The sequence below is a fragment of the Carcharodon carcharias genome, chromosome 2, assembly GCF_017639515.1.
Source record: "Carcharodon carcharias isolate sCarCar2 chromosome 2, sCarCar2.pri, whole genome shotgun sequence".
In the NCBI taxonomy this organism is placed as follows: Eukaryota; Metazoa; Chordata; class Chondrichthyes; order Lamniformes; family Lamnidae; genus Carcharodon; species Carcharodon carcharias.
The window spans coordinates 232807541-232819680 of NC_054468.1; the positions used below are offsets into that span (position 1 = coordinate 232807541).

Below are 12140 nucleotides of genomic sequence, written 5' to 3' on the forward strand. Positions count from 1 at the left end.
TTTGGAACAAAGGCAGGTAAATGGAGTTGAGGCATAGATCAGCCATTCTCGTTGAATGGTGGAGCAGACTTGAGGGGCTGAATGGTTCCTTCCTGTTCTTACTTCCTAAAACAACCTGACAACAGCAAAGTTTAGAAGCAGTCCCTGAAGAGATGGTCAGCTGATGCCACCAGGTCCATCACGTGGATGAGGTCAGTGCAGGTGCATTCCTGGTTCCTAACAGGCAGTGAGTACAACTCAGACCTGGGGCTTTTCCTGTCCATCTTCTCACCCATAGTGAAAGATGTGTTCAGAAGGTAGGCTTTCTGCCTGAAAGCTGTTGGACTGGTCATAACAATCAGGAAAGACTGAACAGGCTGGGGCTCTTGTTTCTAGAAAAGACAAGGCTGAGGGCTGATCTGGTAGAGTCTTTAAAATTATGAAAGGTTTTGAAAGGGTAGATGTGGGAGAAAATACTTCCATTTTTTGGGGATCCTAACTATAAGACAGTTGCTAATAAATCCAATAGGGAATTCAGGAGAAACTTCTTTACCCAGAGAGTGGGGAGAAGGTGGAACTCACTACCACAGGGAATGGTTGAGGCGAATTGTATAGATACATTTCAGCTGAAACCGGATAAACACCTGGAGTAGAAAGGAATAGAAGGAATGCTAATAGCATGGGAGGAGTCTCAGTGGAGCAATAGCATCAATGAGTTGGGCTGAATGGCCTATTTCTTGCTTTATTTCTAGTCTATGTAATTCTAAGTACCTAACAAAATGCTTATTTTTCAAATATTTACCTACTTATTTTTTTAAAAGCTGATGTGTATTTAAGACCGAGATAGATAGGTTCTTGATTGGTAAGGGGATCAAAGGTTACGGGAAGAAGGCGGGAGAATGGGGTTGAGAAACTTATCAGCCATGATTGAATGGCGGAGCAGACTCGATGGGCCGAATGGCCTAGTTTCTGCTCCTACGTCTTATGGTCTTATGGTCTTACTTCTGCTTCCCTCTGTTTCTGGTTGGAAAATCCATGGGCCAGAGTTTTCCAGCCCCATTGCGGCGGGAATGAGGCGATGAAATGCAGCAAGCCACTCTAAACTCCAGGGGGCAGAATTTTCAGCTCGGTGGGTGGGAAAGGCCTGTGCCAGACCTGCTCCAGGGCGAAATGACGCGCGATGATGTCGGGCAGACATCCCGACGTCAACGCCCAGTCGTGCGATAGTTTGGTTGGTGGGCGTGAGCAGGAATCAGCAGTGCGCTCACCGACAATGAAAAGGCCTGTTAAGGCCATTAAAGCATCAATTAAGTTAAATTTTCCGCTGCCCATCCAACCTTACGGTTGGGGGGCAAGCGAAAAGGCCAAGCGGCCTTTGCATTTTTTTTTTGGAAACCTCATCCACGGGCGGGATGAGGCATCCAATATCAAATAAAAATAAAATAAAAATTTCTTAAAATATCATTTATAACATGTCCCTGCCTCACATGACAAAGTCACATGAGGGGACGTGTTTTATAATATTTTTCGAACCTTTGCTATTTTTTTTGACAACTTTTCATCTTCTGGAGACAGCTCTGTGCCTCAGGGAGCTTCTCGGGTGTGCACTTGCCTGCATGCACTGAGTTCACACTCGCCCTCCTCACCATCCTGCCCCCCTCCCCCACCCTGCACAGGCAGTGCTGAGCGCTGCTGCTCATGTGTCACGCTGGGCGGGCATGAATTGGCCCCGCCAGCGTAACATCGCCTCCCAGCCTCGATCGCGGGCGGTGCTCAGCTTCCCGACTATCACCGCCCGTCCTGTCTCCCCCGCCAAGGTCAAAATTCTGCCCACTGACTTGGGCGGAGCCATAAAATCCTGCTGGTGTAAAATTCCACCCCATAATCTAACAAGTCTCTGCTAATCTTACCCCCCCCCCCCTCCGCTGCATTACAGCGCTAGGTATCAACATCAGCAAAAACAAACCGATTATTCACTCCAAGAAGGATGGTGAGATCTTGCTATGCGCACACTGTTTGACACATTTAGCTGTATGGGAACACTCTCAGCATCACTGGCGAAGATGGCATTTATTGCCCATTGGCCTGAGGAGGTGTTTGTGACCCTTCTTGGTGAACCACTGCAGTCCATGTGGTGAAGGTTTGAAATGCCTCAGTGTCTTCGGGGTCACTTTTGTCAGCAGTTAAAAGCCAACCATGTTGGTTTTGGTTGGAGTCAGACAAAGGCCCAGACTGGGAAAAGACGGTAAGTTTCCTTCCCCAAAGGACATTGGTGAACCAGTTGTTTTTTCACTACAGAAGAGGACTTCTTCGGGGAGAATTTTGTCCCAGTCGGGCAGGGTGGTCGGGAGCAGGCGCGGAGCCAATCGCCACCCGTGATTGGCTGTGTGCTGCCATTTTACGCGGGGGAGGGGGAGGCAATTAAGGCCTGCCCAGCGTGATATGCACCCGGAAGTGCCCAGCGCTACCTGTGTGGGCTGCGGTGGTTGGGGTGGTGGGGGGGGGGATGGGGGAGGAGGGAGAGTCGGGGCCTGTGCATGAAAGAGCGCAGAAATCTCCCTGAGGCAGCTCCGTGATTAATTTAAGTATGAAACATTGAAGAAAAAAATTTAGACATGTCCCCTCATGTGATAGTGTCACATGAGCTGTGAAGTGTTTGTGAATTTTAATTAAAGTTTTTATTTTAATTTACAAACCCTTCATGAAACGGCATCCTGCCCGTGGATGAGGTTCCATGAAAAATGCGAAGGCCGCCTGGGCTCTTGGCGTGCCCCCCCTGCAACCTTAAGGTTGGATGGGCAGCCCTGACAATACAATTGACTTAATTAGTTTATTAATGGTCTGAACAGGCCTTTGACAGGTCGGTGGGTGCGCAGCCGACTCCGCTGTGTGCCCACCGAGCGGAAGATCGGAACGACATGTGGTGATGTCGGGACACGTGCCCGGTGTCACCACGCGTCATTTTACATGTCGGTGTGCGGGGCCTACCCCCACAGGCTGACCAGAAGATTCTGCCCATGGTCACTTTTACTGATGCCGACTAGCTATTTAATTCCAATTTTTTGAGAACTGAATTAAAATTCTCAAATTGCAAGTTGTTAGATTTGAAATCACACTTGTTGGATAATTGGTCTGGATTACAAGTTCTGTAACATAACCACTAAACTATCAACCTTTGATTCATGGCGCATAAAACATCTGGGGAGGTTTCTGAGAGCAAGGATGAGATACTTTCTCACAGTCTTGTTTATTACATTATCCTTAGTATTGACTTTATTACTTCCTCCCAATGATGACAGTTGTTTTTGGTGACTTCTCATAGTTTTCAGTCGACAATGTCAGTGCTGAATGAACTAACCTCCTACTCTCACCATCAAGTGGTCCCAGGCCCGGCAATGTGTTCAGAGACAGCTAACCTCTCTGCTCCAATAACACATCTCAATGCAACTTAACCCCAATCCGTCAAGCCTGTTCACTGCTGTAACTGTGCGGCATTTGCATTTCCTGCTCCAGGTTCTTCTGATTATTAAGATGGCAAAAATCACCATCATTCGGGCTGAGCGAGCACTCGGGTAGCAGGATGAAGGGAAAACAGGCCGCTCTTTTGCAGGCAATATATTTGCCCCAAGTTTAATTCCTAAGAATTTATTTGTTTAGTGCATTATATCTCAACCTCCAGCCCAAATTTAGATTCTCCAAGTGATATCAAGCCTTTTAATAAATCTATCAAGCCTCTCTCGCGAGGCACGGCAGTCAACTTGGTTTAAGAATGAGTTGTTTGCTGCTTTGGTACCTACACACCCTTTCCTTGGAGAACAGTGTAAAGTGTTGGAAGAGTCTCAGGTCAATTAACATTCTGAGATGCTCCTGCAATTGGTGTAACAAAGCCAACAGAGGGGAAGCCCTCAACAGTGGGAGAGTTTATGGGCTCTCCATAATCCACCCATTGGAGCGAGGAGGAGGGGTCACCAACTCACATGCTAGCCCCAACCTAGTGTCCAAGTGCAACTTCTGACTGCAAGGTATAAACGCAACCAGCGAGTGGTTAGTATGGTTTCAGTTTTATTTTCCGGTTTCCAACACATTTTGAAAATATAGACCCGGCTCAGTACAACCAGTGATAGGAACCACGCCCCAGTAAATAACACAGAATCAATGTCCTGCCACAAACCATCTCCATTTCCCCAGCTGATTACTCAAGTACATGAAGAGCTCAGGTGTTTCACATCATCCACAGCTGGAACAGCTCAAGGTGTCCAGTTGGGGGTAATGGGTCTGATGCCATTTAGTTCTTTCATTTGATATGTTCCACAGGGCTACAAGAATATCCTCTGGAAAAGCCTGCAGCCATCAACCTCCCAGAATTCTGGTATTTCTGCAAGGTACAAACATCACTCCCAGAACTGACTTAGCTGAGCATGGGCTGTGGCCATTCAGGTGTCTACCCGAGGGGATAGCAGATCTGGAAGAGGAAAATAACCTATTACTGTGGATCAGAGAGTGGGCGAGAGGCTGTACTAGAGGGGGCTAATGGGGTTAGGACTATCTGGGAGGTCAAGTAGCAGAAATAATACATCCAGGAGCAGGGGAAGTGGGTGTCAATTAGGAGTCAAATATTAGGGAATGGAGGCTATATGGATGGGGAATGTAATGAAGGGGATTAAAGGAGGCAATGGAGAGAGGAGGCATTTTAGAGGCGGTATGTAGAGAGGTTGAAGGTAAAGGGGCAAGTGGTTGACACACATTCTTCATGTCTACAGACTACATACCCACAATTGATGCAACCTTAACACAAAGTCCAGCTGGCCCACTGCAGAAAGGCAAAATCCATCCTGGTTCCCAACAGGATGGCCAGTCAGGGGGGTCAGTTGTGCCCGCTGAAAGGCCAGGAAAGGTGGTGCAACATGCAGCTACACTGTCCACCTCATTTCTGCCCTCTGGCAGGTTAATAGTTGGCAGGAAGTGGCAGCAAGTCCAAGGTCCTCATAGAATTGGAATCTCCTGTTCTTTTTTCCTTGGGTACCCTGCTGTGGCTAAATAATAAAATCTCACTTTTAAAATGTAAAGCCTGTCCTCTATAAATGCCCTTATGCTGATGTGAATTGCTTATCTCTGCCTCAAGTAGACCTTTAGGGACTAGGTACTTGAATCAACTGCCAATACTTCAGAACACAGTCACTATTCTTTGTCAGGTTTGCCATGGGTCAGTTGGAAGCACTCTCAGCTGAGTCAGAAAATTGTTCACTTATGTCCCACTCCAATAACTTAAAATCTCCAGTTTGACAGTCTCACTGCAGTACTGAGGGAATGCTGCACTATCCATGGTGCCACCTTTCAGGTGAGACAGTAAACCAAAGGCCCCATCTGAAAGCTGCAAAGGAGTTAACCCTGCTGACAGGACAATATTTAACTTTCAAACAACATCACAAAAACAGTTTGTTTGGGTATTACCGCATTGTTTTTTGTGGGAGCTTGCTGTACACAAATCAGCTGCTGCATTTCCTATGTTACACCAGGGTCTACACTTTAAGAGCCTTTCATTGCATTGTGAAGCACTTTAAAATGTCTGGAGGTTGTGAAAGGTGAGATATAAATGTATTTTTTTCTTTCTATTTACAAGGGGACTAATTTAATTTAATGTCTTACCAATCAGTTATTGACCTTGTACTGTACTTCCCTAAAATTGTCTGGTATAAAGATCACAAATCTAAGAATTCATGGATAATGCAAAGGTAATTAATACAAACATCAATAAGGATAGTTCCAGGGACTTGTACCTTTTTGTTAATGTGCAAGGTGGAAGTCTCTATAATAGTTATTCTTGGTAGATGCACATTTGGCGAGGTAGTAGGTGCAGGAATGGATATGTGGGTAGAGTTGCTAAAAGCCAAGAAAAGACACCAATGGTAGCTGACTGAATCAAGTACCCTCCTTAACTAAGCAATAGCGGCTTGTGAAAGTTCTTTGTATGTTGCCATTTAATTAAACGTTTTCCATGATTGTTCTGGTCAGACTCTGGGTTGTGATGGGAGGTAATTCACACCAGCCGAACGCTCCACATATTCCATAACTTCTCACAGATAATTCCTTGTTAAAGTTTCAAAATTCAGAAATTGTTTGGCTTTTGAGACCAAAGTAATCAAGTTGCACTGATACCTGTGAATTCAGTGATGCTCCTCACTTTCACCCCTTCAAAACCAAACCCAAATAATTCAGATCATTTTAAAGAAATGGTTGTCCCTTTTTGTTGATAACCTCAGCATTCCTTCCAGTCTGGACTGAGGAAATAGAAACGAAACCTTTTACATTTGCTAAAACGTTACACTTAACAAACAAGACATCAAATGAATCTGCAGATAATAGAATATGCTGCACAGATTAACTATTATAGACACCTGAGGATTCTGAGTAGAATTCCTCCTCTATATTACATTCCAACAGATTTCTGAGGTAACATAATTCCTTGTATAACATCAGTGTAATTCCCAAGGCAAATCCAATGTAACCGCTCTCCATTTACCACAAGGTTTGTCGAGAGACATGTACAGGGGATTGCCAATGCTGTTCTGGGAATGGTCACTTGATTTTTTTTTTAAAAATTCATTCACGGGATGTGACCTCCAACAACCACAACCATCTTCCTTTGTGCTTGGTATGACTCCAACCAGTGGAGAGTTTTCCCCCTGAATCCCATTGACTCCAGTTTTGCTGGGGCTCCTTGATGCCACACTCAGTCAAATGCTGCCTTGATGTGAAGGGCAGTCACTCTCCCCTCACCCCTGGATTTCTGCTCTTTGGTGCATGTTTGAACCAAGGCTGTAATGAGGTCAGGAGCTGAGTGGCCCTGGCAGAACCCAAATTGTGCATCAGTGAGCAGGTTATTGCTAAGCAAGTGCCGCTTGATAACACAGTTGATGACCCCTTCCATTACTTTACTGATGATGGAGAGTAGACCGATGGGGAGGTAATTGGTCGGGTTGGATTTGTCCTGCTTTTTGTGTACAGCACATACCTGGGCAGTTTTCCACATAGCCGGGTAGATGCCAGTGTTGTAGCTGTACTGGAACAGCTTGGCTAGGGGCACAGCAAGTTCTGGAGCACAAGTCTTCAGAACTATTGCTGGAATATAGTCAGGGCCCATAGGCTTTGCAGTATCCAATGCCTTCAGATGTTTCTTGATGTCACATGGAGTGATCCGAATTGGCTGCAGACTGGCATCTGTGATGCTGGGGACCTCCAAAGAGGCAGAGACAGATCATCCACTCGGCGCTTCTAGCTAAAGATTGTTGCAAATGTTTCAGCCTTACCTTTTGCACTGATGTGCTGGGCTCCTCCATCATTGAGGAGGGGGATATTTGTGGAGCCTCCTCCTTCTGTTTAAATGTCCACCACCATTCACGACTGGATGTGGCAGGACTGCAGAGCTTAGATCTGATCCGTTGGTTGTGGAATCACTTAGCTCTGTCTATCACTTGCTGCTTATGCTGTTTGGCACGCAAGCAGTTCTGTGTTATAGCTTCACCAGGTTGACACCTCATTTTTAGGTATGCCTGGTGCTGCTCCTGACATGCCCTCCTGCACTCTTCATTGAACCAGGCTTGATGGTAATGGTAGAGTGGGGGATATGCCGGGCCATGAGGTTACAGATTGTGTTTGAGTACAATTCTGCTGCTGCTGATGGCCCTCAGTGCCTCATAGCTGCCCAGTCTTGAGTTGCTAGATCTGTTCGAAGTCTATCCCATTTAGCACGGTGATAGCGCCACACAACACGATGGAGGGTATCCTCAATGTGAAGGTGGGTCTTCGTCTCCACAATGACTGTGCGGTTGTCACTCCCACCGATACTGTCATGGACAGATGTATCTGTGGCAGGCAGGTTGGTGAGGATGAGGTCAAATATGATTTTTCCTCTTGTTGGTTCCCTCACCACCTGCCGCAGACCCGGTCTAGCAGCTATGTCCTTTAGGACTTGGCCAGCTTGGTCAGTAGTGGTGCTACCGAGCCACTCTTGGTGATGGACATTGAAGTCCCCCACCCAGAGTACATTCTGCGCCCTTGCCACTCTCAGTGCTTCCTCCAAGTGGTGTTCAACATGGAGGAGCACTGATTCACCAGCTGAGGGAGGGCGGTACGTGGTAATCAGCAGGAGGTTTCCTTGCCCACATTTGACCTGATGCCATGAGACTTCATAGGATCCGGAGTGGATATTGAGGACTCCCAGGGCAACTCCCTCCCGACTGTATATCACTGTGCCACCACCTCATGCATTTATATTCCAGGCAAATCAGTATCTACAAATTTTAAAATTCTCATCTTTGTTTTTAAATCCCACCATGGTCCTGCCCTGCCCTAACTCTGTAAAATCCTCCGGCCCTTCAACTCTCCAAGGTTTCTGCATTCATCTAATTCTGACCTGGGACATTCCTGATTTTCAATCTGTTTTCAGCAATGGAATTCCCTCTCTCTCCACCTCTGAACCTCTCTCTCCTTCTCAAAACCTACACCTGCTCCTAAATCCTATGTTCCTATGTTAAGATGCTCCTGAAAAATTACCTCTTTGACCAAGCTTTTGATATTTTTATGTCTCCTTATGTGGCTCAGTGTCAAATTTTGTTAGATAATCACTTCGGTGAAGTATTTTGGGATGTTTTGCTACTTTAATAAGTAACAAATGGAACATTTTTTTTGTGTGGGGTAGGTGGAGAAGGAGGAGCACCCGAATCTCTGGGGCCACCCTTGATGGTCAGTTACACTGGATAGAGGGTATGTCACTGGGGTTACACTGTGTCCACAACAGTCCAGTGGGAATGCTGTAAGAGAGAGGGAGTGTACTTCCATTTTCCAAAGATCTGAATGGAAAACTAGTATGGCTGAGTTGCCATAGAGACAACGTGGTAGGGGTGTTGGGGTGGAGGAATGGGGATCACCCTTTAGTGCTGTGCTATAATTATTCGTATTTGGGGCTGTCTGATTGGACAGTGCAGTGAGATGGTTTCCCATTCAACACAATCAATTTCCTTGTAGATTTTGTCCCTGAAGTTTTAAACACTTGATCAGCAGACAGAGTGTATATTTAATCCTGTAGCCGGGAAAGGACAGAGATAGAAAGTAAAGTGAGGAAGATTTAAGACAGAAAACAGCAGAGCTCTTTTATATGGAGGGTTGTGAATCTGTGAAACTGGAGTTACTGATTGAAGCAGAGACCAGGCCAGGCTGGGTCAGAGAGGTGATTGAAGGAAAAGGGAAGAGAGGGATATGGGAATAGGAGCAGGCACATGGGATGAGGATATTGCTTGTGTGGAGGATAAATCCAAACATGGACTGGATGATCTGTTTCTATTTTGTAATATTGTAATTCCTGTGTAACACTGTGTAATTCTCAGCTGTGAGGATATGTTATTGAAAGTCTCACTGTCAGCTCCATACTGACTTCTACATAAATACAATCAATAGACACAAGGATAATAAACTTCCCAATATAACCCATGCAGCCCAATGCTTGATAAGAGGCTTTCTCTCAGGGCTGTGTGAGCAGCTCACTAATGGACTGACCATTGGGATGAACTGAAGGGAGCAATGCATAGTAACTATGGAAACAGGCGTTTGCACTGAAGGTACACGTAAAGTTAGTCTTATATTTCCCAAACACATCTTTTCACTCAGAGAAAAGATGTCTCTTCTATCATCATTACTGCAGAGAAAAGCTTGCGATGCTCAGGAGTGACCTCAATGAAACCAAAACACTCCCTGATGATGCAGTCAGTTCCAAATTCACGTCACTATTGCTAACAATCAGTTCAGAGACAAAATTCAGAACTAATTTTCTTTCATATTGAACTCAATTCAGAGAAGACTGTGGATGGGTTTGTAACAATGAGGGGAGTTTATAGAGTATTACTAGTTACAAAATGAGCTAACACTCATTCCAAACTGGACACTTCCTTTCAAATGTTTGACAATACTCTGTTCGAGGGAAACTTTTCTCCTTCTCACCCAGTTTAAAGTTGATAACTCACACCCACAGCACACACTAAACTAGGACTGGAACTCATACACACACAGAGCCTGTGTGATTTGGGGGGAACACATATATAAACACGTGTCCAGTCAAAGTGTGAGTCACGCCTTCAACGGTCAGGGAACAAACGTTTACTTCACACAGCAACAACATTGAAGACAACAGATTTTAATCGAAAAGATTAATCTCCATAACTAAAACAGCTTGGAATAAATTCACATCCCAATGTATTTTCTCTTTTTGGAATTAATTTAGGTGAGAAAGGATTCTCTAAAATTGCTTACCGTGTGGAGGTGAAAAATGTCACGTTAACTTGTCTTCTGAACAGCAGTGAGCAGCCTATCTTACACTGTGAACTGGACACAGACAGGGAAGGTAGTTTGCTGTGAATGGTAGCTGTTGCTGCTGAGGAATATCTGGCTAAGAAGTCAGATGATGTTGATTTTTATATCTGGGTGGATGGTGGGGCAGTACCTCTGCAAAATACATCACAACCCATGGGCGGAGTTAGGCTAATTCAGCTCGAGGAAAGAAGCCTGTTCCTCTCCAACAAAACTCCACATCTCTACTAGGGTTTGTCAAGTAGGGTAGGCTGTAGGGTCATTGAAGGATCAAAGAGGCCTGCGTGGGTCTGGAAACTTACTGAACCAGGCCTTCCCTTCTCCCTCCTGCAATATCCCCTCTCTCATTTCCTTATTATTCCTCGCACCCAACCTTGCCAACAGCAGACAAGCTATCCCTTCACCTCATAGCTATGGACGGGGTCTTGCTGTGCACACTTTGACTCAGGTTCACTGCACTTTCTAAAAGTAATTCATGATAAGTGTTTTGGGATTTTTGTGAGTAGTATATAATGCTGCTCTTCAATGCTCCTGTCTGATTCCTTCTGAATCATTTATACACAGGGATTAGAATGGCAATAAACAACATCTTAACGTTTTTCCTTCCTGCTTCTCTCTCCTTCCCTTTCTCACTCTGTTCCTCCTTCCGTCATCTCTTCCTCCTTTCCTCCCCACTCCCTCCTTCCTCCAACTTGACTAGGAACTATATCACTGTTCCTTCACTGTCACTGGAACTCCCTCCCTAACAGCACTGTGGGTGTACCTATACCACATGGACTGCAGCGGTTCAAGAAGGCTGCTCACCATCACCTTCTCAAGAGCAATTAGGGATGGGCAATAAATGCTGGCCTTGCCACGAAGTGCATATCCTATGGACTAATACAAGAATGTTAGATCTGTAGAGCTATATGTCATTTCCAATGGACCCTGGCACTAGCCTGAGTCAGTGATGAAAGCATATGCCTCAGGTCTGATTTTAGAACTGAGGACATGTTTTGAGTAATTACATGCATCTGATTTCATCAAATGGGTTTAGGGGGTTATCATCAGTGGCTCCACAATTCTGATCTCACCAGAGTAGAATTCTGTGGCAGCAGTCTACACAAAATGGCTGCTGCTTCGTCAGGACTCAAAGTACAACATAGCAGAAAGAAGCTGATTAAGATACAATGGTCAATATCCCTTCAAAAGCAAAAGGAATATATGAGACCATGGTACCCACCAAAGTCACAGCTTTAACAGCACTGTCAGTGCTGACTCTATCACCACCAACATCTCGGGGGTCACCATTGGCAAGAAGTTTAATTGGACCCCCACACTGGCAGAGTGGATAGAAGAATAAGTCAGAGACTAGGTATTTTGCAGTGAGTATCTCATCTTCTGACCCCTCAAAGCCTTTCCACCATCTATATGGTTCAAGTCAGGACTGTGATGAATTCTCACCATTCTAGTTGATTCACAGTTGCTGTGATGTGTACCATCTACAGGATCCAATGCAGTAGTAGATTCAGATCTGTTTGACTGAATGTACTGGATCCACAACCTCCATCAACAAGAAAACAACATCATGGGAACACCATCAACGCCAACCATCCCGGGGCTAAGTTCCTTGGTGGGGGCAGGAAGGAGGAGAATTTCTCGCTGCAGAGTCTGGTTGGAATTCGCATCATATCGGGCAACACTGGCCTAGTTAATTATGGACTCAGGAGTTTCCCGACTTTTTGCGCAGTGGGGCAGGTTGGATAGGTCATATCCATATCCATATCAGGGCATTGTATTTAAAAGGCATTTGAATATCAACT

The 12140-nt window shown here is 45.3% G+C and overlaps 1 protein-coding gene across 2 annotated transcripts in view; it reads right to left on the bottom strand.

The window, feature by feature from the left end:
* LOC121274700 overlaps positions 1-10407 on the bottom strand; it is a 25929-nt gene extending 15522 nt beyond the window's left edge. The window contains exon 1 of one of the 2 annotated variants that reach the window (XM_041182027.1): positions 10282-10407. The gene's annotated coding sequence lies outside the window, so the exon portion shown is untranslated. The remainder of the gene's footprint in view (positions 1-10281) is intronic. The other variant, XM_041182020.1, reaches the window with a different exon arrangement.
* Positions 10408-12140: the final 1733 nt, after the last annotated feature.